The sequence below is a fragment of the Vidua chalybeata genome, chromosome 6, assembly GCF_026979565.1.
Source record: "Vidua chalybeata isolate OUT-0048 chromosome 6, bVidCha1 merged haplotype, whole genome shotgun sequence".
In the NCBI taxonomy this organism is placed as follows: domain Eukaryota; kingdom Metazoa; phylum Chordata; class Aves; order Passeriformes; family Viduidae; genus Vidua; species Vidua chalybeata.
In genome coordinates this window covers 52,683,929-52,708,940 of record NC_071535.1, presented here as the reverse complement: position 1 = coordinate 52,708,940, position 25,012 = coordinate 52,683,929, and the positions used below count along the sequence as shown (strand labels likewise).

The 25,012-nt window shown below is 40.5% G+C and overlaps 2 long non-coding RNA genes across 3 annotated transcripts; one reads left to right on the top strand and one right to left on the bottom strand.

The window, feature by feature from the left end:
* Positions 1-10,022: 10,022 nt before the first annotated feature.
* Positions 10,023-19,707, bottom strand: LOC128789581 (uncharacterized). The gene is made up of 4 exons (XR_008431457.1): positions 19,225-19,707; positions 17,600-17,839; positions 16,769-16,865; positions 10,023-11,464 (listed from the first exon to the last, which is right to left on the bottom strand). It is a non-coding gene; the product is annotated as an uncharacterized LOC128789581 (long non-coding RNA).
* On the top strand, positions 12,438-16,824 carry LOC128789580 (uncharacterized). 2 transcript variants are annotated; one of them, XR_008431456.1, is made up of 4 exons: positions 12,438-12,844; positions 13,545-13,659; positions 14,275-14,432; positions 16,748-16,824. It is a non-coding gene; the product is annotated as an uncharacterized LOC128789580 (long non-coding RNA). The 2 variants fall into 2 exon arrangements; XR_008431455.1 differs by lacking the exon at positions 12,438-12,844 and having other exon boundaries at positions 13,425-13,659.
* Positions 19,708-25,012: the final 5,305 nt, after the last annotated feature.

Genomic DNA, 25,012 nt, shown 5'->3' with positions numbered 1-25,012 from the left:
AGGCACCATTCACCTTCTTCACAGCAGAGTCATCTTTCTGGTTCATGTTCACCTTGGTGCCCACCAGGACTCCCAGTTCCTTTTGTGCCAAGCTGTGTTCCAGCTGGTTGGCACCCATCAGCTATTTTGTCTTAACATCTGTCCCCTTTAGGTGTTTGTTCTTAAATTTTGTAATCTTGGCAAAGAATGTACAACTCTTTAATTGCAGGATGCCAAATCGCTTGCCGAAAGTACTTTTTATTCTCATTGATATATTAGTCTTTTTATGAGATACTTAATGTATTTTGCCATGCAGATTTTCTGAAACTTAATTGTGCAATCTGTAGTAAGTTTTTAGTGCAAAAAAACTTACCAGTCATTGTAAATTCAATGAATCTGAATTTACAGCAGTTATGCTTTCAATAGGCTTAAAGCAGCTGTGTGTGTGAAAGTAGTTTGCTTTAGGAATGGGTTTGAACTTTCTTTAAAAAAATGTCTATAACCCTGGCTGTGTAGAAGAATACCTCTCTGTGCTGAGGGCTCCATCGTTTAAAGTTCATTGACATAACAATCCTCTCCTATTGATCTTGGTTGTCATTTTATTCTAGTATGCATATCTAATACTCTGAATAGTTGCTTATATATTATATATGCAGGTACAACTCCAGGATCACAATTTAATTGAATTAGCAGTTGTGGATGAAGATACTTAAAAAATAAATAAAAAAAAAAAAAGCTCGCGTTCATGAATCAGGAAGGTAGCAAAGGTTGGCCTTGCTTGAGAATATTTTTATAAGGAATAGAGAATGGTGACCTAAATGGCAGGAGAGTGGAATGGAATTATAAAATTGAGAAGTTTCTCACAGTTTGGCTTTGGACAACTTTGGAAAGGTATTTGTATCTCTCTCTGCCTTATTTATCTCACCTGTTAATTGCACATTATATCTCTCTACCAATAAATATATATTAATATATATTACAGAAATGAAATCGTGGTGGTTGTTGATTTACTAGTGGTCTGTGGTTCAGTTTCTCTGCAGAAATGCTTCCAGATTGATTTGCATGAGTACCTGTAGCATGAAGACCACACACTGTTCCTCAAGAGGTAGAAAAACACTGAATTTGGAGTCCTGACAAGGTGCTTCTGTATGTTTAGGAACAGCATAATGTCAAAAAGAGCAAGAAAGGATGTTCCTGGAGAACTGTGGATACTGCCAGCGGGTACAAGGTGTTAGTAGGCAATGAGCTGAACTTCTGTCCTGAAGTTCAGTGTCATTAGTTCAGTAATGGCTGGAGTTGGCAAACAGGTTATTTTGACCTGTGTGTTCCCCATGCCCATCTTCAAACAGCTACATTGTGCTTGACTGGCACTATGGTTCCAAGAGCTGGAATACATTAAATTCTGGGCTAGTAGCCCTGCTGTTTTCAAGATGATGTAGTTTGAAAGACAAATTGACCATCAGCCTCAAATTTGACAGAAAGTCTCTGCCTCAGGTTGAAACTTAACCCACTAATTGTGAAGACAGTCTTTTTCTGGCTTGTGGAGTGATAATTAAAATCCTGTTTGTAATGAAAACTCAAATGCCATACTAAATATGAAACAGTTCTTTACCCTGCCAGGCTTTCTACTGAATGGTCTTGTTCCAGTTCTTATGTCCCACATCACCCAATAATCTTTAGATATGAGAAGAAAAAATTCTTTTCAACTCCAGTCCTGTGAAGTGAGATTTATTTGAATGAGCCAGGATCTTTCAGTTGCATACTCCAAGTGTGCTGCATATTTAGCATGGAAATCAATGATTATGAGGGTATGAGAGAGAGATGCACTAAAATAATAAAGACATCATCTTGGACTGTGTATAAGTATATAAAGTACTAAAATTAATTTCAATAAATTAGGTGTTATATATTAAAAGAATTAATCTTAAAAAATGCTGGTACAACTAGTCTGTGTTATTATGCTGATATTGGTTTAATTCCATTTATTCTTGGTGAGCTCATCATTCTGAATTTGCATGTGAGTTTCAAATGATTAAAAATCTTTATACCAGTCCAAAATTACACAATAAAGCATATTACAGCTGTTCTTTAATTATAAAGGATGGTGAGCACACATTTCATCCCTGAAAGCCATATAGTACTATTAAACTGTTTGTGTGGTTTGATTATTCATGAATGTGAGTGTCATTCATTATCTTAACAAATTAAAATTTTATGGTTTACCACTGTATCCTAAAAATAGAAAAATGGACCAAAGCCTGTACCGTTTATACAGGCAAAACTATTCCTGCCTGAGAAGGAATTGCAAAGGCCAATATAAATATAAAGCAATTAAAATCAGTCTGTGAAAACAGCCATGACTACTGAAGAGAGAGGAATATGTTATTTGGTGTTAATTGTTTGCCCCGAGTCTCCGAATGAGTTAAAATGAACATAATTAAAAAGGAGGCTAAATGTCAAGGAAAAATTTCCTAAGCAGTTATTCCAAAGCTTGCTGCTGGCTTCAGGCAGAGATGGGGGCAGTCTTTATCACCTGAGATACCTAAAACTGTGAAACTAAAACTTGATTATTAAAAATGCCAGCAGATAGTTCTCAGACAGATGTCTTTCCTGTCCTTCCCTGTTTTCAGTATCTCTGTTGTCTTAAGAATGAAGTGGCCCCATGAGGCTGAGCAACAGCCACCAGTCATTATTCAAATGTAACTTAATTACAGAGTTATCTGTGTTCTCTAAGTTACCATTTGTTTAACAGCTGAATTGCAGTACCAGCTGTATCCTTGCTATTCCAGGCACACTAGGTTGCAAACCTGGGACAAGGTCAGAGTGTTTTAGCCTCTCCTGTTTCGACTGGGAAAATCTAGCAGACATTAAGGGTGCCTGCTGGCACTGTATTTCTGTTTTGTATTGCATATGTTTAAAAATAAAGGCAGGCCCCTTTTGTAGTGAACTGTCAAAGCTAATATAGAGATTTAATGATCTAAAAAAATCTAAGGGTTAATAATAAAGGATAAAATTCAGTCTTTATAAAAGTTGATGTAAAACTGAAGTGGTAGGCAGACGGGAGAGTTTGTTGGAGTTTTTTAGAGAGAAAGAGATTTTTTCATCTGTTCTCATCCAAAGTAGTTGTCTTTGCTTTCAGGGTTTATTTGAAATAGTGGGATGAATCCTTTTGCAGCAGGGACACTGTATGCATAGTGCTGTCAGTGCCGTCCCTTTCTTGCTATCTCTGTCTTGTGGAAGCGAGGCTTAGGCTGGAGTAGGAGATGAGAAGAGGCTGTATTTTAAATATAACGAATGCCTCAGTTGTCTGGGTGTATTTTTTTTGGTGTTTTTATGTTGAAGAAAAATACTATGATGTGGAAAACAAAGCTGAAATGCTCTGGAAGCAATGGAGTCAGCTTTCAAGGTACAATTTTAATTCAGGGAGCTTGAGACCTCTGTGATCCTTTCTTGTTAGTACACGCTTTTCCTACTTATTGGTCTCCTAGTCAGTGGAAACTAAAGATAAGAAATGTATAATTTTTTTGCATGAAAAAGAATGCAGTAATGGCTTGATGAATAGACACTTCTACAATAAAACTCTTCTGTCTCATTGAAACTGTAGACTGCTAGCTGTTACATGACACTGCACAGGTTTCCTTTTAGTATTATCACACAGTGACTTAAATGTGGTAGGACATTAGAAAAGATTGAATTTTTCACAGGGTTCTGAAGCCATTGTGTTTTATTTTGAGATAAATTATCCTATTTATCTTGTCTGCATAAATACCTGTATGAATAATTCAAGAAGCTGCTAAAAGTAAAAATTACAGACCTGTCCTTAAAGGACAGGATTAATATCTTGCAAGAGCTTTTATGAAACCAAGTGGTGCCTTTATTCTCCAATACAAAAATGTGCTATTTATGGGCATTTGCAAAGCCACTATAGTGGAGTGTTGCACGTCCATTAACAGTTTTCTACTAAAGGCAGTCAAATGACTGAGTAGGGTAAAAGCAGGCAACAGGATGGTTTGTATGAGATCTCCTTTTACATGGATGTTATAGCAAGGCTTGAACGAAAAAAACTACAAAACAATGTCATGGTAGTAAGAGCAGCCGTGCCTTAGAGCAAGAAAAGAAAAATACCACCCTTAATGCAAAGGTAGTGCAGATACTTAGCCAGAGACTGCAGAGGAAAATTAAAATTATGAAACTTTCCACTTCCCAAGAAAACATTAAATGGGCAGTTTCTCACAAGCACTTTGTTTTAGACTATCTAAATACTAACACAGACTTGCAGAAAGCCCATACAAAACTGCCCATCCTGCTGCCAGGAGCATCGAGGGCAAGCAACACCTGCAGCATGGCAACACAGCCAAAAAATGCCCCACCAATTATTTCTTCTGGCCTGTGTGAAGTGACAGAATTTTTGATTAGGTTTTAATGTGCTCCTTTGAAAAAAGGTTAGAATTTCTACACTGTTTTCACTCACAGGTCAAAACTTTACACTTCCATTTCAGCTTAACATAACTTTAAAAAGAAAGTACATATAGCACATTTTGGTAAGCATCTGCACACACAAAAATAGTGTGTATATCTAACTCAAATTCTATAGCAAAACCCCAAACCAGACTTGAATAGAAAGACTTCTATCCTGAGGCAAATATGCAAATGTGGTGCTAGAATCTAAAGATGGAAAAGCAGTGATGAAGAGAAGTGAATTGATTCTTATTCCCTGAATTGGCTCTTATCTATATCAACATTTCTCTGTGCAGAAGAAATGCTCAAAAAAAAGTGTTTTGAAAAGACATAGGATGTCCTGCTGGAAATGGTCTATTAACTGAACTAAGTAATGTCATGGTGTATGACACACCATTTTATGAAGCTGTTATTTGCTTTTCCCTCTTGGTATTCTGAGCATCATAAATCTCAGTTTCTAAAACATCCACAAGATTTTCCTATTCCTGCAGACCTGTGTTTATACACATGCTACAAACAACGCACAGGATCATAGGAGAAGCTTGTAGAGCTCATCATGGTATTTCCAACCCTTTTAGTGTTCATGTGTACCATTTCAAGAAACAGTAATGTGTTAGATAAGCAGAGATGCTGTTAAGGGTTTTCTTTGTTGATACGGCTCTTCATGCACGTCATGGTGTTCATGCTCTTCATGCTCTTCATGCTCTTCATGCTCTTCATGCTCTTCATGCTCTTCATGGTGCTGCTGCTGATGTGCTCCCAAAGGAATCCTAACCTGCTGCAGAAGCAGAGGGAGAATTGATTCCCCATTCTCCTTCCTGCACCATCCTCCCAGCCTGTATCCAGCACCTGCATGCAGGAGAAGGCTGGGCTGGGGAACAAGGAGGAATGCTGAGCTTAACCTAAAGGGGAGAGGTAGTGGTGGGAAGTAGAGCTTGAAGAGTTTTTTACTAGCTGCTTCCACACCAGTGGTGTGTGACGTGGCATATTTGCCCAAAAAGCCTACATAGCTTCTCTTGTCCTTTGCCCACTGCCCCAGCATGTGTAGGACAATGCTGGCATAGCTCCAGTGGTTTAAGGAGATTGAGGAAGTAAAGGAAGAACCTGTAAAACTGAAAGCAAGTCTTTTTTACCTAGCTCTGCTGGTTGAAGAAATTGGTTAGCATCTCCCTACGCATCAGGGAGCAAAAGCTGTAACAAGTATGGTACTGCCACAGTAAAGTCATCTAGTCTTGAAGGAGTTCTGTGTATTATTTTACTTTTTGACATCATGTACAGGCATAACCTAACAGCTCTTCTTCTGTTGAAGTCTTCTGCTTAGTTTTGGTACCCTGGCAGACAGGCTTTCTGAAAAGTAGACTGCTAGTCAGTTAGTGTCCTTTGCCATGAACCTAAATCATATACTCTTGAATGGGCTTAAGCTTAGAAATGAACTTTAGGAAATCTCTGTTAATTTTTTAAATTAAAAATGTAAAATTGAACAGATTGAAGTCCAGTACAGGACTGACACAAGAAAGCAATCTTTAAAAACAGAAACATTCTCCAACCCAACACTGGGAAAGAAAGGAAAGTAAGAAGAAGGATTCATTTGCAATTAACCTGCAGTAGCAAAGTCATTCACTTTCCAAATAGGATTAAACCTGTTTCATCAGCCATGGCGTGTGAAAAGATCATGGTTATAAATTCCATTTGCTGTAATGAATTGAAAGTGTCTGAGTTTGCAAGCAGCACTCACCGTTGATGGACAGCTACATTCGTGCAGTGTTTTAACACTAAAATTAACTTCCACAAAGTACAAAGTACAGAAAAGGTGACAGCAGTGACAGATCGTAAAGCATTTAAAAATTGACTTTATTGTTAGATGGGAGCTGAATAAAGCTAGAAATAAATATGATCCTGTTATGTAGATAACTTGGTTCATGCTTGAGTGAGGGCAAACACGAATCTTGGAAAACAGCGTTTTTTAGGTTTTTCAGCTATATTTCAACAAGAATAAGTATTGTTACTGAAATGAGGAAAAATCAAACTTCTCCATGGTATTGCTTGTAAGATGTAAGACAATGGGATTGTGTTGAAGGATACTTCATTCAAATCGATTTCCACGTACATCAACATGACTCCAGTGCAGTCCATGAAACCATATTGGTGTATGTATTTTGGAAATTGAGATAAAAGCTACATTCTGTGGTTAGTTAATCACCTTGCATCAGTCTTGCATCAGGATCATGAGACACTTGTCCTTGATGCTTGTGGAGCTAAATGTTGTTTCCAAACTTATTTTCACCCAGATTTTTTGGTTTTGTATGCACAGTTTTATGCACATTTTAAGTGTGCCAAGAAAAAAATCTCAGTGGGTGAAAGTGGGAATTATTTGGGAATAATTTGAGTCTTCTTTTAATTGATAAGTTACCCAGCTGAAAACTGTCCAAAATTAAAAAAAAAAAAAAAAAAAAAAGCTTGAGCTGAATAGAGGAATGAAAATATAATGACTTCTTAAATTACCACAAGGTTAGCATATAATTAATTTGCTAATTTTAATTACAACCCTACAAAATGTGCTGAAAAATGCTCAAAGGGGAGAAGCAGCCAGGTGCCAGCCATGATTAGCCAAGGTTACTGGCAATTACGAAGTCTCTATTAAACATGTTACAGAAATTTGAGAAACCCCTTTCTAAAACCAGCACATTTATTGAACCTCAGCAGGGTATTCATCATGCTGTATCTTTCCATTGCTACAGACTTGCTGCCATTTGCCTCACTCTTTTCCAGCTAAACGTTTTATTGCAGCTGAAACATGGACTGCTTTTTCTGTTTGTCACACGCAGTTACACTTGTACTGGGTATCTATTTTGATCATATAAACAAAAGAGATTAACCAGTGTTTGTGAAATGTTCTGAACACCTTCAATTCCAGATAGCTGCCAATATTGCAGCTGAATACTGGAAACACAAATCCTGAAGAAAATGCCTTTTCTTTCCAAGGTGTCCTGGCACAGGCAGTTTGTAAAGCAGGAATATTGCTGAAACTGCCTTTTCAGTGGACAACCTGTTCTGCAACGCTTTAAATGCACAGACAAATGTAATTTCTGAGTTAAAAAAGCAAACAAAAATCCAAAACACAAAAAACCTAACAAGGAACAAAAAATCTGCATGTTTGCTTTGCATTTTCAGCAAATCATGGTGTAAAAGAATGTCTTGTCTGTAATAGATTACATGATGTATTATTGCTATTTTTTATTGTTGTTCTGTGAGTCATGTTTTAAATGTCTGTTGTTTGGAACTGTAATAAACCTTGATCCATCTATTAAAGGAAATCTTTAAAAAAACTCCAAACCAGTAAGATTTAAAAAAAAAAAAAAATCAAACCTACAGTATTGGTGTCAAAGGAAATTAATTTCCTGGCTGGCTTGTGTTTTTCTCTGAGGCAGATATTGATGAGTGTGCAGAGGGGATCATTGAGTGTCACAACCATTCACGCTGTGTTAACCTCCCAGGGTGGTACCACTGTCAGTGCAGAAGCGGTTTCCATGACAATGGAAGCTACTCTCCTTCCGGGGAGTCCTGTGTTGGTAAGCAATGATCAGCAGAGCCTTTTTTTTCCATCCTTGTGCATGGTGTTCCCAAGTGACTGGGGAGTTCCTGAGCAATGTCTCAGGCCAGAATGGGGTGCACCGAGGGTGTCTGTCTGTCTGTCAACACCCCAAGCCATGCAGGGTGCTGGCCCCGGGTCCTGAGGGCTTCCCACAGGAGGGGCATCCAAAGCGTGACCCACTGCACTGCTCCCATTATCAGAGCAAGTAGCTGTGAAACCTTGCTCTGATAAGGGTTGAAGTGAAAGTGGGCTTGCTGGGGAGCATAATTGCCCACAAAAGGGGAAGAGGTGGTTTTCCAATTCAAGGTTTCAGCAGAGTGATAGAGCAACATATCTGTGGTATGTCTGTGTTGCTTTGGTTTGCTTTTTTCAGCATCTGTTTTCCATTTTTCAGCATCTTCATCATTAATTTTTTAGAATTATGCAAATAACATCAAATTCTCTATGCACCATATTTGCAGAATAAGCTCCCAAGAGCATGAGCAGAGAGGGATTTTTAATGAGTGCAAAGGAGTTTGTCAGTTGTTGCTATGGGAGGACAAAGGATGAGGCTCCATGAGGAGTTAATGCTGGCTCCTGCAGTCTGTGTGCCCTCACTGGCTGTAGGGCTCTGGGTGCCACTACAGCAAGCAAGCAGCAATAAAACCATGGTGAAGATGCTAATTCTGCCTTTCCCCTGCCTTACAGTTTTTCCATCTTTTCAGTTATTTGCCTTATACATAATTTTTATGTGGTATTTTATCAGGTGAGTTTAAAACTCTTTAGAAGGGATCCAGTTTTAACTTCTGTGAGGTACAGATCAACTTGCTCCTAGTGTTATTATGTCCTTTCTCTGGCATTTCACTTACTTCATCTCTAGTCAGTTATATGATTTTCTATAAAAGCTCTTCTCCTCCTTTTGTGTTTTTTTTTTTTTTATTTTGTTGGGTTTTTTTTAATGCTGTAAATTTTTAATGCTGTAAATTGTCATGTCCATAACTTCAAAGGCTGTTTTCTATTATTTAAAATCTATAATTAAAATAAAAATTTGTAACAAAAATATATAAATTTACTTAGGAAAAACATTCCCATCTTTTATGAATTCTGGCTATTAGAAGACCTTGTGATAAGGTAGGGTCATAATTTAAAAATGCAGAGGAATGATAATGATTTTCAAAGCAATATTTTGTAGATTGTCCAGCTAAGTTAGCTTTTTACACATTGTCCTAAGCTGATGGGGAACTCAATTAAATCACAGCAGTGAACTTCTTCAGGGGGTGTCTGTGTAAAAAATGGCAAATTTTACAGCATTTCATGATTCCATAGATAAAATAGATGAAAGTCATGTATTTCTAAATGAATTCTTAAATGTTAAGAGTCCTCCTCTGGTTTATTTGAATGTTGTAAAATGAGTGATGAATGGAGCAATGTTGAAAATACCTTTTTTGTGAGAAGTCAAAGCAACATGACATAACCTTCAGAAAGTCCTGAGGCAACTGGGGATAAGAGGCATTTCTACCATTTCTGGTGCTGACTTGTACCACTCACATGGGGAGCCCCATCCCTCCTACCTCCTGTAGCTGATTTGGGAAGCAGAAGATCAAGAGCCAGGCTGATGTCAGGAGAAGATAGACACGTAGGCAAGACCCTGGATGACCCCCAGGTAGGCTCAGCTCTGGGAAGGTCAGTATTGCTTGCACTGAATCACTGTTGAAGGGTTGGGCGCTGCAAAAAGAAGCCCCAAATATTCTGTATTCTGATGGAGACTGGAGGAATAAGATTTCATGAAAACACACTGCCCTCATTTTGACTGGTACAGCATGCTGGAAGTCTGTGAGGTGAGGTGCTCCTCTTGCCATATGCAAGTTGTAAACAGAATGTGAAATTAGTGGGGTTATTTGAATGAAATAGCTTCTCTGAACCATCTGCTGCAGGGTACCAGTGAGGAAGAGAAATACACCTGTTTGCTTCACCAGTATAATGAAATAAAAGAATTAAAAATTTGATTGGAAGATTCTGCTAACCCATATTTCAAACTATGATGTTTATTTCAAAATGCAACCAAGAATTGGGTACAACAACAGAGAGAGAACACTGCACCTTCTAGCTAATATGTCACATTACAGAATTTGTTTGCACGGTGGAACATTCAGAGTCAGAAGCAGTGTCTTTTACTCTGTTTCAGATAAAAGAGGGTTCATGTGCTTAGCAACAGTATTTTTTCCTGGTCTTTTGTATACTGAATTTGTGTACATGAGGTGGGTATGAGCCATAGTCTTTCAGTGTGTTTTGAAACATTTCTTCTTCCTCCCTGAAGGACAAACGTGGAGAACAATAAACAGACTAAAAACATACGTAAAATAAGATTAAACCCTTTCCTACAAAATAATAACAATAAATATCACTATTAATAATAAAGAAAAGAAGATCACAAGACAGTGGGAGGGAGCACTCATCTCTGACAGATTGCCCAAAGCCCAGGCAGCCAGTTGCTTTTGTTGGATACATTTATGTACACATTGGTTAACCCCTTTTCCCTCCATTTTTAGGTAGGTGTTACGGAGCTGAGTCATTGCTTGCACTGTCTCTGCAGTGCTTGCAAAACATTAAGAAAAATAGCATCTATTTGGGAAGTGTGATACCTCACTGCTTCTAAAAGCTAAATTCTCTTTGACAAAGAGAAGAGTGAAATTTGTCACCTGGTGAGGGACAATTATGTAAATCAGCAGATGTGGCAAGGAAGGTCATAATATTGCACCAGAGCTTGGATAATAAGGATGTGTGGCTTAGCCAGGCCCCTTCAAGATTGGGAAAATTCTTTTATTGCTCAAAATATCAAACAAAGACCGCTTTTATCAGGGATGTCAGCTTCATATAGTGATGGTGAGTGGGCTCAAATTAAGAGAATGTAATTTGATTTCCCACAGTAGTGTTTTTATGAGCCCCCGGTCTTTCACAATGTGTTATTAAGAATACTGCTTGCAGAAAAAAGACACCTGTGATGCATATACATTTGCAGCTGAACTGGGCACTCCAGGCTTCCCTTATTACTTAATGGAAGTGATTATCTATTTTTAGGCATGAGTCACCTGTCCTATTTTAGCTCTCTATTTTAGTGCATGATGAATTGTATGATGTCCATTAACAATTCAGGAGAGAGTCTAATCCAAGTAGCTCAGATGTGGACCTCTTAATTGATTTATTTGGATTAGTTCTACCCCATCTGCCTAGGTCTTTAAAGCACTGGGTGTCTTCCAAGGCTAAAACTGAGGCAAACAGTGAGAGAGGCAGTGCAGAAAGCACTTCTGCTTTCTTTGCCCAGAGAGCAGCATATTTTCAGGTATGACTTTGGCAGCTGAACACTTGAATTGGCCGTGGTCATTTTGTACTGTCAAAAGTATCATTGGTCCTTGTCTAGGAGCAGTATGGTCTCCATCTGTAACAAGCTCCATTTATCTGGAAAAAGAAAAGGAGTTTCAGTTGCTTTCCCTCTCAATTATCTGCTGTTTTATTGACAAATTCCTTCGCCTCCCTTGCCCTACCCCAACCCTCCTTTTCCTTATGGCTGTCTGTCTGGACTGCTCTTGATGCAGCTAGACCTGGTAATTCTCTGTAACTCCTCTGAGGCTGCTGACTTTCCTTACCTTTTGCTGAAACTAAGCTCCCTTGCACAGATGCAGGAATGTCCGCTGCACCTCAGTAGTCACTGCTGTGGGACCTGGAATAACAGATCCCTGCGTGTGACCCACACACCTCTGCCTCCCACGTCGTACCCAGAGCTTGCTGTGGGGCTGGAGAGGCAGCAATAGGGAAGGCTGGGTCCTGCTGAGCATTCCTAAGCTGATGAAAGGAGCAGGAATTCCCCAGTGGGGGTCCATGTGCAGGGACCAGGTGCAGGCAGCAAAGCATGTCAGTAGGGATGAAGTACAAGAATGATGAGAGACTGCTTTGTCTCCCACACCGTTTTCCCACAGCTGATGTGGTCTCATGATGTTTTCCATGGGAACAGAACTCATGTGTGGCACATCTCTGAGCCTCTGGCTACTCGAGGAGCTGCACTCCTTGAGGTCATGACAGGACACAAGCCATCAGTGGCTGCTGGCTGCCCACACCCTGCCTGGCAAAATTCTGGGAAGATCAGCTGTCCCACCACTGAGTGCTCTTACAGGGGGGTCTCTGCTATGACAGTCTCAGGGTGAGTTGGCCCTAGGGGTGGGTTTTATGAAGACTGAGAAATGTGGCATTTGTGATCAATTCAGCTGTCTAATAGAACTAGGATTGAATTTCTCATTTCCAAGCCTTGCTTGTAGCTTGAATATTGGTACATCTCTCTTCCTGCCCTTGCTTTTTAATCAGAAGGATTTATCTTCTACTTGTTTCATCCCTCTTCACATCATATAGTGTCAGTGGTGTACAAATCTGCTGGATATTTATTTTCATCTCAGTTCTGACCTGAATATGCATACCAGCTGTCTAATGATGTCATGAGCTCTGAGATCTGCCATCTCTAAACTCAGTCTGAATCCTGTACCTGTTCTAAACTGGAATATCTGTGTACTTACACACATAGGAGGAGTTTCTGTATCCTCTCTTGCCACCTAACACAGTGAATCCTGGCTAGTCTGAGGACACTGAATCACTCTTCGTTCTGCTCACCATTTGCATTTTGATTCCAGGCTGCCATTCCAAGACAGATGATGAACTTTGCCTGTGATGAATTGCAGAGGCTTTGGATAAAGGGCGAATGTTGATCTTCATGGATAGGATTTCTTCTCTATGGGAGAAGTCCAGGGATGTGTAGGAGGCAGAGGATCTACCTTGTGACAGTGATACTTTGTAAGCACAAGTTCAGAGTATGTGTCCAGCTGTTACTCAGAACACAGGAAGCAGTGATGCAAGCTTCCTGTTCCAGTGCAAGATGATCCTGTAGGATGTCCTATAAAAGGGAGTGCTGATAGTCATGTCCCAAGACTCTGATTCTCAGTAATCCTTCTTGGTGTAAGGAGAAAGGAGCACACACAGCACGTTCCAGCTATATCAGTTCCTGTACATCTGAAATGTGTCCTGATTCTAGAAGAATGTCTGTTAGATAGCATAAAATACATGAAATGCAAGTCATTTGGCACACTTAGGGAGCTCTGTCCTACAATTCTTTCCCCTTCTGCTTCTCTTGTTGCTAATGAAACAGCTGCTTTTTGGTTTCAGGCTGTAACCTATTTTTGGAATCCTTTTATGCTATTGGCCCTTTGAAATGCATGAAATGCTATGATAGAAAGCCAGTGTCATTGCTGGGAGGGAGGAGGAGGGTCTAGAAGTGAAGTCATGTCTAGTGATGAGAGACTGTCTCACCTATTCATCCCTTTTATTTCTATAAAGCAACCCAGTTCCCCATGGCACATGGTTCCATGTCTTTTCTGCTTTTATTTAAGCATTACAATTCTATCAGCCACAGCCCTTCGTTAGCACAGCACCAGGAGATAACTCCCTCCTTTGGGGGGAATTTTTTTTCATATCTAGGCCCCTGTTCCCACTGCAGGAATTTGCTGGCCCAAAGTAGAAGAGGAAGTGGAGGGGCTTGGTTTCCAAGGAAAGAAGCTGGAGAACAGTGCAAAAAGAAGGGAGCTGTGAATGAAATAGAGGGCAAGTGGAAGGTAGAATCCATGTATTGGATGAGCATTAAACCTTGTTTCTGTGAGCAGCTGTGTTCTCGCTGGCGTGTCAAATTTTGCTACTGTGCAGCAGGATTTCACTGGAAGGGCTGTGGGTTGGCAAGTAGAGTATGTCATCATGGAAAGAGTCAGGTTATCCTCATGACTGAGGATGCCAAAGATACAAATCCAGAATCACTGAATTGCTGTACACTCCGACCTGCCCAATATGAGTGCAGGTGTGACTTTAAATGTTACATAAATCGCTGCATTACTTCAGTCGTTATTTACCATCGACAATTAATTAATTCAGCACTAAACTAGTTTAAGCAGCAGCTCCTTATGGGATTTGCAGTTTGTAGGCTGGAGGCCCGTCTGTGTCTCAGCTGACACAAATGAACATGCTGTGGTTAACTGAAGGTGTGAAGAATCGTACCTAGCGTGAATCATACCTAGTCTTGGTTGCAGTGTTAGCAACTTACTTGTTCCTTTTAAAGTCCAAGCTGAGCTCAGCACATTTTGGATGATTAAAAAAGGAATTTTTATTTTTGTTCCCTGGTTTCTGAGTTTTCTCCTGAAAAATGTTTTTGATCTGATCAAACAATTTTGTCCTTCCAGACAGACCATTATTCTCCTTGTTGCATCCACTTCTGCCTTGAGGCAGTGAAGAGGGCTCCTGTTTGCGCTGCATCTCTGCACAGTTTCACTGAAATTGAATCATCTCCAATGTATCTGCTAAACCCTGGCTAAAGACAAGAAGGTCTGAACACAGCAAGGTTTGGCTTTCTTTTTTATGGTTGAAAAATGTGGTTTGAATTCTGTGCTACAGAGAAGAGCTCTGTATGTAGTATTGCATAGATGGCAGATATCTGCCATGTTTTCCCCTGCTTAAAACACAGCACCTATGACACCTGTATAGTGTCTTGTGTTCTTAGTGCACAGTAGGCAATGAAGTTTAGGAAGCACATTTTGTTAAACAGAGCATGGTTAAGGAGGTAGATGGTTGGGAAAAATAATTCTCCCTAAGATTATAAGTATTAATTCCTATCTGTTTTTCCTGCCCTTATTTTTGTAGGAAAAAATCAGGCATTTGCTTTCACATCATACTGCAGTTGAAAATACACTGTTAAGATAGTGTTGGATGACTGGAAGGGATGGCCTCATGGAAGTGATGGATGGGAGCAGCTGGAGAGATAGTGAACATGTCTGCAATTTTTGAAATTAATAACCATGGTATAAAATAAGTTTTGTGGTTTTATGTGTTTGACACTGTCCCCAGCAGTAACTCTCCTTTATGTCTTTGAACAACGCTCAGCAGAGACTCTTGTTGTTATAAATTAATTTAATTAAATGTCTGTTAATTTGGTGACCTCAGCTGATACCCCAAAGAGCCAGTGACTGGTTGGTCTCAGATGACCACAAACTGAAATTTTGGCATAATATTTCTCTCTAATAACTTTATGTGATGATTAGTGATCTCAGGTGACCATGAGCCAAAATTTTGGGATACAGCTCACGTCTAGTAACCCTATGTGATAATTGGTGATCTCAGATGAGCCCAAGCTGAAATTTTGGGTACAGGGGTAACTCTGTGTGATAATTAGTGACTTCGGTTGACCATGAGCCAAAATTTTAGAGTAAAGGTGACCTCTAGTAACTCCATCTATTAATTGGTGATCTCAAGCAACTCTCTGTGCTTATTAGCAACCACAGATGATGCCCATGTCCTAACTGTTGACTTCTTTTGCCCCCAGACACACATGCTGTGCATGTTGTTTTGGGGTTACCATATGAGCTCCTAGAGGTCAGTTCCAGATGTCCATGCACCAAATCGAACTCTGCAGATCAGCTCAGGTCCATCCTGTGCTGTATTTCTTTCTCAGAAGTCCCCTGAGATGTCCCTGTGAGCCCACAGTGTCTCTTGAAGTTACTTGGGGTCCAAATGTGCTTCAGGACATCTGCTGAGATCATCTTGATACCCAAAAAGACCTTTGGGCTCCCGTGGGGCTCAAAAATTAGGCCCTACTATAATTTATCATCCCCCACTTGGCTCCTTGGGATCATTTGAGGGTACAGAAGTACCAGTTCTATCCCTTGGGGTGGCCCAAGGTCAGTTTCTGCTGAACTGTAACATCCCAGCTGCTTTCAGAGGCTCTCCAGATCCAGTTTCATTTGGAAGGAGTTGGAGTGGGAGGAACCCACTAGAAGATTTACATTACATACTTGCCCTGAGTGCAGCTTGCAGGCAGTACCCTCTGAGAGGAACACGTGAAGAGCAAGAATGGTGACCCCCATGCATCTCCCCCTCTACTTCCCCCAACAAACAGCACCATTTAAAATGTGATGTCAACAATGCAAAACAGGAAGCAGCCCTGTTTTATTTTAGGAGGGAAGGGCAAGAGGCAGCTGCTTTTCCTTAGAAAACTGTTATGAAGTTGGTGGAAGGTGTCTTCCATCTCTTTACATCACATGAAGTTTTAGCAGAGTCTTGGCCCCAGCAGGACTCTGATGTCATCCATCACCTCTCACCACAGTGCCGTCCTCCTCTGGGCCTCTTGGAGGTCACTGAGACCCTTCAGCTCCCCATTTTCCACTTTATGGTTTTGGCTACTAAAAGACTACAGTTAAGGGCACCTTACTTAGCAGTTGCCGTTTGGGAGGAAGCTACAAAGAGCTACACTTCTCAATATCCATGCACATTTCTGGAGGAGCAGCAACATCTGCTTGGGGACTTTCTGCCCTGTGCAAACACGAGCCCCCTGTGTTTCTTAAAAACAGACCCCTGTGAGTTCTTAAAAACTGGATTCATCTTTGCTTCAAGTATTTGAGGTAAATTGTCCCAGCTTTTATAAGGAAAAAAAATCAAGTAAAAAAAACACCAAAGCCAACAAACAAAAAAATGCAGAAAAAAACTAAAAACCAAAACACTGAGGGGATTGGATGGGGGAAAAAAAAACATAATCCAAATTATTCCAAGAGAGGATGGAGACTGGGTTAGAGGGAGAAAATCAGACAATGAAAAGTTCAGATGTGCTGTTTCAAATGCCAAAAGAGCTCTCTTTACACCTTTCCCCTCCTTTCTTTTTTGTAGCCTACATCCTGCTGGACTTACTCAGAACATGAAGACAACGAAATGCAGAAGGCCAAGATGACCCAACTTCAGTCCAGGTACTAATACACATATAAGGACGTTTCCACTTGGCTTTAACCTGTTGAAAAACGTGAAAGAGACCATAAGCTCCAGCAAACCCCCAGGATTGTCCCACACAGCAAAGAACTGGGGCAGCACAGGACAGGAATGGGACAAGGCACCATCCCACACGAACCATGTGTGTCAAATTAGAGGCAAAACCACACTAAAGACAACAAATAGTGGCGCTGCACTTCTTTGATGCCTCTTAGAGGATGAATAAACCCATACTTGGTGTTGCCCTGCAACAAAATCCAGGGCAAAAGACCTGCTCCCTTCTAACAGTGTTAAAACAAGTACTGAACCTACTGCAACCAGTACAGAATCATTTTATAGAACACCATCAACTCCCAGTTTCAGTCCCCACTCTGTGTTTAGTAGCTTTGCTCATCCTTTCAGAAAAATTTTATTCTGGTGTGACTCTGTCAAAACCAATGGGCAGAGCAGAGCATCAGAGGGTGTCCATGAACTTTGAGTCTGCCAGAGTGCAAAATACCAGGTCCTCAGGTAAACTCTGGGCAAGAATCACAATGTGAAATTGTGTGGGCCTAGGATCTCTGAGTCATCTTTAATCTGTTGTAATTTAGAACTAGACTGATGAATAATCAGTAATTTAGAACTAACTGAAATTTAGACTGACAAAATAAATTTCACAGAGGCATTCCCAGTTTTTACTGGGTTTGTAGAATCATTTTTACAGCCTACAGCCCACACTCCTGTGACCTCCATCTATACCACCAGAGAAGCTCCAACCTCATGGACCTTTTCCTTGATGGAGGGGGCAGTCATCCCCAAGAAGTGGCCTCTTTCTGGTCAGGCAGGCACTGATGCAAAGCCCAAAGCACGCTCCTCTCCTGAGCAGGGATCTCCAACACCAGCCAGGACAGCTGAGCCCAGCCCTTCCTGCAGTTGGGCAGTACTGGCACCGAGGTCTTACTGCACTTCCACTCATCTTGGTAGAAAATCCAGTTTCTTCCTTCATCTAAAGTGAGACTTTGTCATAAGAAAAGGGAAGTGCTATGTAATTATTGCAGCTGCCTCATTTTTTTATACAGTTTTATATCTAGACTGGTACCTTTCCATGACTGCTCTAGACATACAAGTCAGTTGACCCAGTCCCTAGGACAGTTACAGGGGCTTCTGTTCAGCTCTAAAATTAAATGAAATGCAGCATTGCTTTTTACAACCAAGCACCAGCTGGATGGGGCTGAAGAAGTTCTTTAGGATATTGCCTAACACCCTTTATCTTAAATGTTGCATCATTAACTTTAAAACTAAGGAAAAATAAATGTAAAAGGAAAAGAAAATTGTGATTAATTATTTTAGAATTACTTTTAAAAGAAATCCTCATTCTGGCATGAAGATCTTGGGAAAGTAGTGAATACCGTTTCCCAGTTTTTAAATTATTGAACCACAGTGAAGACAGCAATTACTGAAGCAATGGGAAGACACATGCCCAGAGAAGCTGTGAATGCTCTGTCTCTGGAAATTCTCAAGATCAGCTGGGACAGGGCACTGAGCAACCTGGTCTAGTATAACATGTCCCTGTCTATGCCAGGGACTTGGAACAAGATGATCTTCCAACTCAAACCATACCAAGATTCCATGAAGATCTGGCCTGGTGAACTCAGGAACTTAGGAACGTGCCTGTTGGGTGCTGCCTCTGAGGGGGTAGTGAAGGCACGTGTTGTCTACAAACATGAGTTGCTGAGCTTGCTGCCCCAACAATCATATTGATGCCAGAATGATTTTTGCTTTTCTATTTCCTTCATATATATTCATAGGTCTATTGCTATGTAGTTATATAGCTCCTAGCTAGCCCCCGTACTTCTCCCTACCCTGATAGGTAGAAAGACAAAGCACAATCCAGAGGCTCCAAGCCAGGGCATCCAGGGCCTCTAACCTATGTGGGTTCTTCCTGGGAGCCAAGGTTGAAGCTAGCTCTTTGAGACACCTTTCACAAACAAAGTTTAGTTCCTCCCTAAATGGAGGCTACAGTAAGAGGTGGAGCCAAAAGGGGGAATTACCTCACCACTTATGTCTGTAATTGGGGATTTTTGTCAATTATGCTAATTTGCTAAACTTATAAAACTGTATTCACCCCACAAGGGGGTGGTCGCTTTCTATATCTGCCCCTTGGTGGCCTCCAATAAAGACCAGCCTTTAGATTACATCCTATACGAATATGGTCTCCAAAATGTGTTGCTTTATTTCTAGGTCTTTAAGGCATCAATATTTAGTCTGCATCCAGAGGCTCAGCAGGGCCTGTCATTGAGTATTAGTACTCAGATTGAATAATAAAGGACAGCAACATCCTTGGTTGTGCCTGGCTTTTCCCCTCTGTTGGCAGAAGAACACCTTACATTTGAGTGCTTTACCATCTGTGTGCTATGCTGATGGATGAAGGAGCCCAACACTGACCATCCAATGCTGCTACCAGACTGGAACAGACCTGTCCACACTCTCTGCACTCCAAAGATATTCATTCAGTGCTCTCAGCATATGCCTCTTCTGGACCCCCGAGGTCTCCTAAGGTCTGCTGTTGAGCACAGGGCCAAGTCTGAGCAGCGTGGATGCACTTTGAAGAGCTTTGGGCTGGAACACAGGCTCAGGATAGTACTCAAATATAAATCCCACCAGACTGCAGCGGAATAAATGAACTCTTCAGTAGTATGTGAAGGAAAAGCAATCAATCTGAATGTTCAGCAGCTGTTCACAGAATCAAATATCCAGAGAGGGCTTGAAGTACAACATCTGAGGAGATTCTGTAAATGAGGAGAGCACAACATCTACTTGCAAATGCCAGTAAAGCATTCCCATCCATTTGCTTATATCTGATACTTTAGAAATGTTTCAAGTCTGAGACTCACAGAAGTTGTTCTATTTATTGCAAGAACAAGAGAAATAATCTGCCTTATTTTTTTCTGTGTTGTACCAAATTATTTTAAAATGGCGTAGCAGTTTTTCATGCTTAATCCTATCTGAATTTTGTTATGCTTTGATTTATTTTAGCAAAATCAGCAAAATACTGTGCGTTTTTTTTTATTTTATAAAACCAATTTTAATGTACTCATTTGCTGCAGAGCCTCGTAAAATGAATTACTAAACAAATTAAATCTTTCACCCTGTATCTGATCTAGTTTGGAGCTGTCCACGGTATGGCAGTAACTGAAGTGACCTACTTGAGAGTTAACTTCTCATTAGCTGGTTTTGAGGGAGAGGAGCTTCCCCAGGGAATAAGAAGAGTCTTGGGAGCGTATGTCTTTTGGTTTGATGATTCCATTTGCACTACTCTTATCCCTGAGGCACACTAAGATTATAAGGGGCATACTCTATTTTTCAGGGTGCCACAGCAAAATGTTCACAGCTGCAGTCTACTATTGGACTTCAAGACTTTATTCTGGATATTCTGGAATAATGTCTGATTTCTCCTGGCACACGGAAGGAACAGCAGATTATATACAGCTTCTTCATGCCCAGAATGCTTCCAAAAAGCTCAGAGGATAGTTTGACAGAAACTACATTATATTCGTCTATTTTTTAACATGGGAAATAAGCATTCAAGTTCATATATTGCTGTCTGATGTCACATGATTTGTGTTTGTTACTAACACTGTCTTGTCAACAAATGTCATAAGGCACTGAGATAAGGAGCCACGCAGGCCACCTGAATTAGAACTGGACAACAAATGTAATAGAAAAACCCTGAATCCCATTTGTAAGATCCAGGACAACCACCAGACTGGGTTCAGGCAGTAAGCCAACAGCAGAATTCAAATGGTGAGAACAAGTGTGAGAGGCTCTCACTGGTATCTTCCCTTATTCACCCACAAAGTACCGGGGTAGTCTCAACTCAGGGTTGGTACTAAGGACAACCCAAAGTCTGACAGCCAGGAAAACCTCCTGCCCAGCCTCCTGGAGGGACTTCAGTACATTATCCCAAAAACATAAGCAACCAATCTTCATGACACGTGAACCTTCCTCCTTGGGAGCTGGAGTAAACCTGCTGCATGAGTGGAACTACAAAGGCACATTACAAGATGCAGGAAAACTATGGTAGCATGACACAGCGCATTACAGAAGTCATTGCTAGTAGACACCAAAACCATAGGTGAACAGGGACCCCAGCCTATGAAATAGATTCACAAATGGGTAGCTGAAAAAGAGCCCTAAGCACAGCAGGCAGCACTGTGGCCAGAGGCAGGGCAAGAACAGCAGCTCAGAGCCAGCAGCTGAGTGACTGTCATGCTCAGGGAGCTGCAAGTGCCAACTATTCCTGAATGCTGCTGCCAATGGACAGACAACTAACCCATGGACAGAGACACAGCAAGCTAGCGTACAAAAATTCTAGCCATTGAGTGATCAAGAAAAAGAAAGAAACCTCACTGACCAAAAATCCCCAAACCAAGCCCAAAAATGAACAGTGAAGTAAGAGAAGCTGCAGAGTCCATGTTTCATACTTGCAGGCAGGGTAAATGATAGCATGTCAGGGCCTGCTTTCTATTATTACCTACTCTGTTGTAAAGGACGCAACTCAGAGAAAGGGAAGATACCAGGCCATGATGAAGGGACTTGGCATTCTAGGGCAGTTGGCAATGTAGATGCAACTACAGAGGACAAATGAGAAACCTCCCAAAAAAGAAAACCAGTGCTGAGAAAATCCTTCATCTAATTTGAAAATACAGGTGAGAAGCTGGATGTTTGCTTCAAGAGCCAGTATGCTGGAGGGACAACAAAGGCAGTGAGGACTCAGTGGTCCAGCTGCAGACTAAGCCTTTGTAATCCCTTGCAATACAACCCTCTGGGTAAAGCAGCTGAGCAAATATTAGGAGAAAGAAGGCAACTGTGCTTTTTTAAAACAAAGAGATTGCAACAAGAGTGGAATCTGGAGGGACTAGCAGAGTAGCAAAGGGTTTGGAATAGACACCATGAAGTCCATCTGCTGCCATTAGGTTTGACTGCTAGCTGCTGTTGACTAATTTATAAAAAGTTCCATCATTAAGTAGTTAGTTTAGATTTAGATACATGCAGTCCTCTCAGTTTATTATTTAATGTGAAATACTCAGAGCAGCAGACACAAACAGAAATGTTATGTTCCCTACAGCTCACAAAAGCAAATGCCTTTCAGCTCCAGGCTTTAATTTATAGTCTTTCTTCCAGGTGGTGACAAGGCACAGATCCAAAGTACAGTATGGCTTACACCAGATGTTGGCACTCATGCAAGCCTAATTTTGGCAAGCAGGGGAAGAGTCAGGGCATTGAGATGCCGTGGCAGCCATTCTGGTGTTGGCTGGGTGCCTTGAGAGCATGGCAGAATTTCATGTGTGTGTGTGAACTCCAGATACTTTTCCCAATTATTTTATGTTCTTTAAAGCAAAGCAAGTCTCCAGCTGTTACAGTGTGGAGAAGCAAACTTTAAGCAACCAAATGAGTGCATCTGATACAGAAGTATGTAGAAATGTTTGAACTTGCAGAGTCTGAAACTCTATCTCTGCATAGCAACACATTGTGCACTTCAGCCTGATTCAGGTGGGCAGCAATTTAGATGACAATGATGATGTTTTAATTACAAGTATTTCTAATTTTGGCTTTTATTGAGTGCAGTGTTGAGTCAAGATAGAACTTGAACATTTGTACAAACAAAGTTGACTTAAATAGTACTATAAACTCCAAATAGTTGGCCTACCAAAACCCCACAAGAAATAATGCTCAATTAGTGCTGATGTTTGTTAGCAGCATCATGAAAAAGCAGCTAGAGATTACAAGTGAAACAAACTCAACTGCTAAACACAGATCGTGTGCTGCTTTATTATTTGGCTATTCCCTCTTGAGCATCCTGGATTGAAGAGAGCAACTTCAATTCAGTCATGGATGACATGAAGCTAAATAGTATTTAGACAGTGCTACAAAAAGCAGGTGAAAAAGCAAGCAAAGAATCATAAAAAGAAGAGCTGAACCAATGTTCCTCTAATTCAGAGCTGAGAGAATGGAGGGTAAGAAATGAAAGACTACCATCTAAGGGATCTCTGTAAGGGATAGAGAATTCAATAAAGGCATTATATGGACATATGGCAAGGGCAGCTGCAAGGCATGCCTGCAGCCTGGGTAAGCATCCAGGTGATAACATGGCAGGAGGACATGATTTGTTGGTCTCTCAAATTTTGGTGCTGTAATCCTCACTGAAACTCTGTTAAGATATGCCTTAATTTAACTTTCGTTTAATATAACTCTAATTTCAATAGGATTATAAGGGGATTGGCTCTCCAGAAAAAAAATATTGAGGGGAATTAAGGTACTTCTGAGAGAAATCTTCATCTAACATGTCCTAGTTAGCAGAAGAGACACACACCCTCTTTCAGACATGCTAAAAAGCCTTATCCTGGGGCAACATGGCAATGATTCAGGAACACAGACAAATCTTTTCATATCAGGGGATATGCCTTGCATTTTAATCACTTGACAGAGAAGACAGCCAGGGGCCTGAACCCAGGAGGAGGCATAGTGTGGGGTGGGGCTTTATTTGGTGCACTGGTCATGGATTAGCTATCTGAGATGAAAAAAGATTCCAGCAAGAGATCGTGTAATGCTACTAACACCAGTTCTATTTCCAGGTACATCAGAATTTAGCCTCAAATTAAGTCAGTAGTATGGCTCCATAGTTACCCTGGTCTCACTCAGTGGATCATTGGCTTTGTTACCAGGGAAACTGGCTGCCAGGGAAGGGTTGAGGTTTAGGATGAATGTTCTCTGTTGTGGACAAGACAAGAAATATGTAATACTGGAATAGTGTGCGTCAGCTGACAGTACTTTCATCTTTGAAAACCTCCCCTCCCAAATTCAACTCCCTCTTTGATGATGACCAAGATGATGAAAGGAACTCTTTAGCTAAAAGACACCTATGACAACTGTTGTATAAGCAAAAGTACATAACTTCACAAACGACCTTAAAAATCACCAGTACCAGGCATCACCGTGTTTTATCTGCAGTGAGCACTACTGTTGGATGTTCAAGGTATCTTAGCTACCAATTCTAGGATTAGTTTTGAGTACACCATATCATTGTTTATCCAGCGTATTTGATATCGAGTAACAGATCTCCATGCATTTATCTGTCTTTTTAAAAATATTTTTCAATTAAGGCACCTAAGGAATCCCTTTAAGAAGAAATTTGTTCACAAAAACGCTACTAAAGGTGTCCTTCATAGCAACAATTTCAAATGAGGTGATGGTGGCAGGCTGAGAGCAGCATACATTCTTTTCATATGCTCCTCTGCTTTTTCACTGTTGTTGACCTCTCTCTGAGAGACACATGAATACCTTGCCTATACCTTTACTTTGTGTACAGCACACAAAACCAGATCACCCAAAACACCTGACCTGAACAGTCTTGCTCCATGGAGGTAATGAAAGCCCATCTGAACTGGTGAGAGCTATAAAAATCAGAAGCTTAAAGATAAGTGCATTAATAACCTCTAAGTAAGCACTATGGATATTTTAAATCCATAGCAGGGATGTGGGCATTACTTTTAGTAACACAATTATAACAGCAAGGATTTTGAAAGGAAATTGATGCATTTAGGAACTCCTTATATTTGTCTATTAAGTCACCCAGAGCATTTAAACACATTAATTTTCATAGCTGATATATAAAGTCATATTTGTTAAACTTGTTTCTATTTTATCCTTGTGAAGTGCATGCACATAGAACAAAAACAGTTTTGAAATTCTGTCATTTCAACAATATGCACTAGGGTTTTTTCCACAATGTTTCAAAAAGGAGTTCTAAAAAAAAGGAGTTCTAAAGGAGTTCTAAAGAGGTCCATTAAAGTGTTCAGCATCTCTAAACAAGAAAGACAAATGCTCCTCTATATATAATTCCAGCCTCTAAACATGCCTGCGTGCTGGATTCAGGGGGACATCTGTAGGAGTATGTGCACACTGTGAAGCACCTACTTAATTTAATTAGATGGATCTCTGTACTAGCAAAGTATTTCTGCCTGTGAAAATTACAGAAGCCTTTGATCTACGATTCCAAGCAAAGGGGGAACAAGCTTATTACCTACCAGGCATTTCCTACACTGTCCTATGCTTTCCACAAAGCCCCCAATGAGGTCAGCCCTTTGGAAAAGGAATATACCTAGGCTGCAGGAGAGAGAATTATGAAGA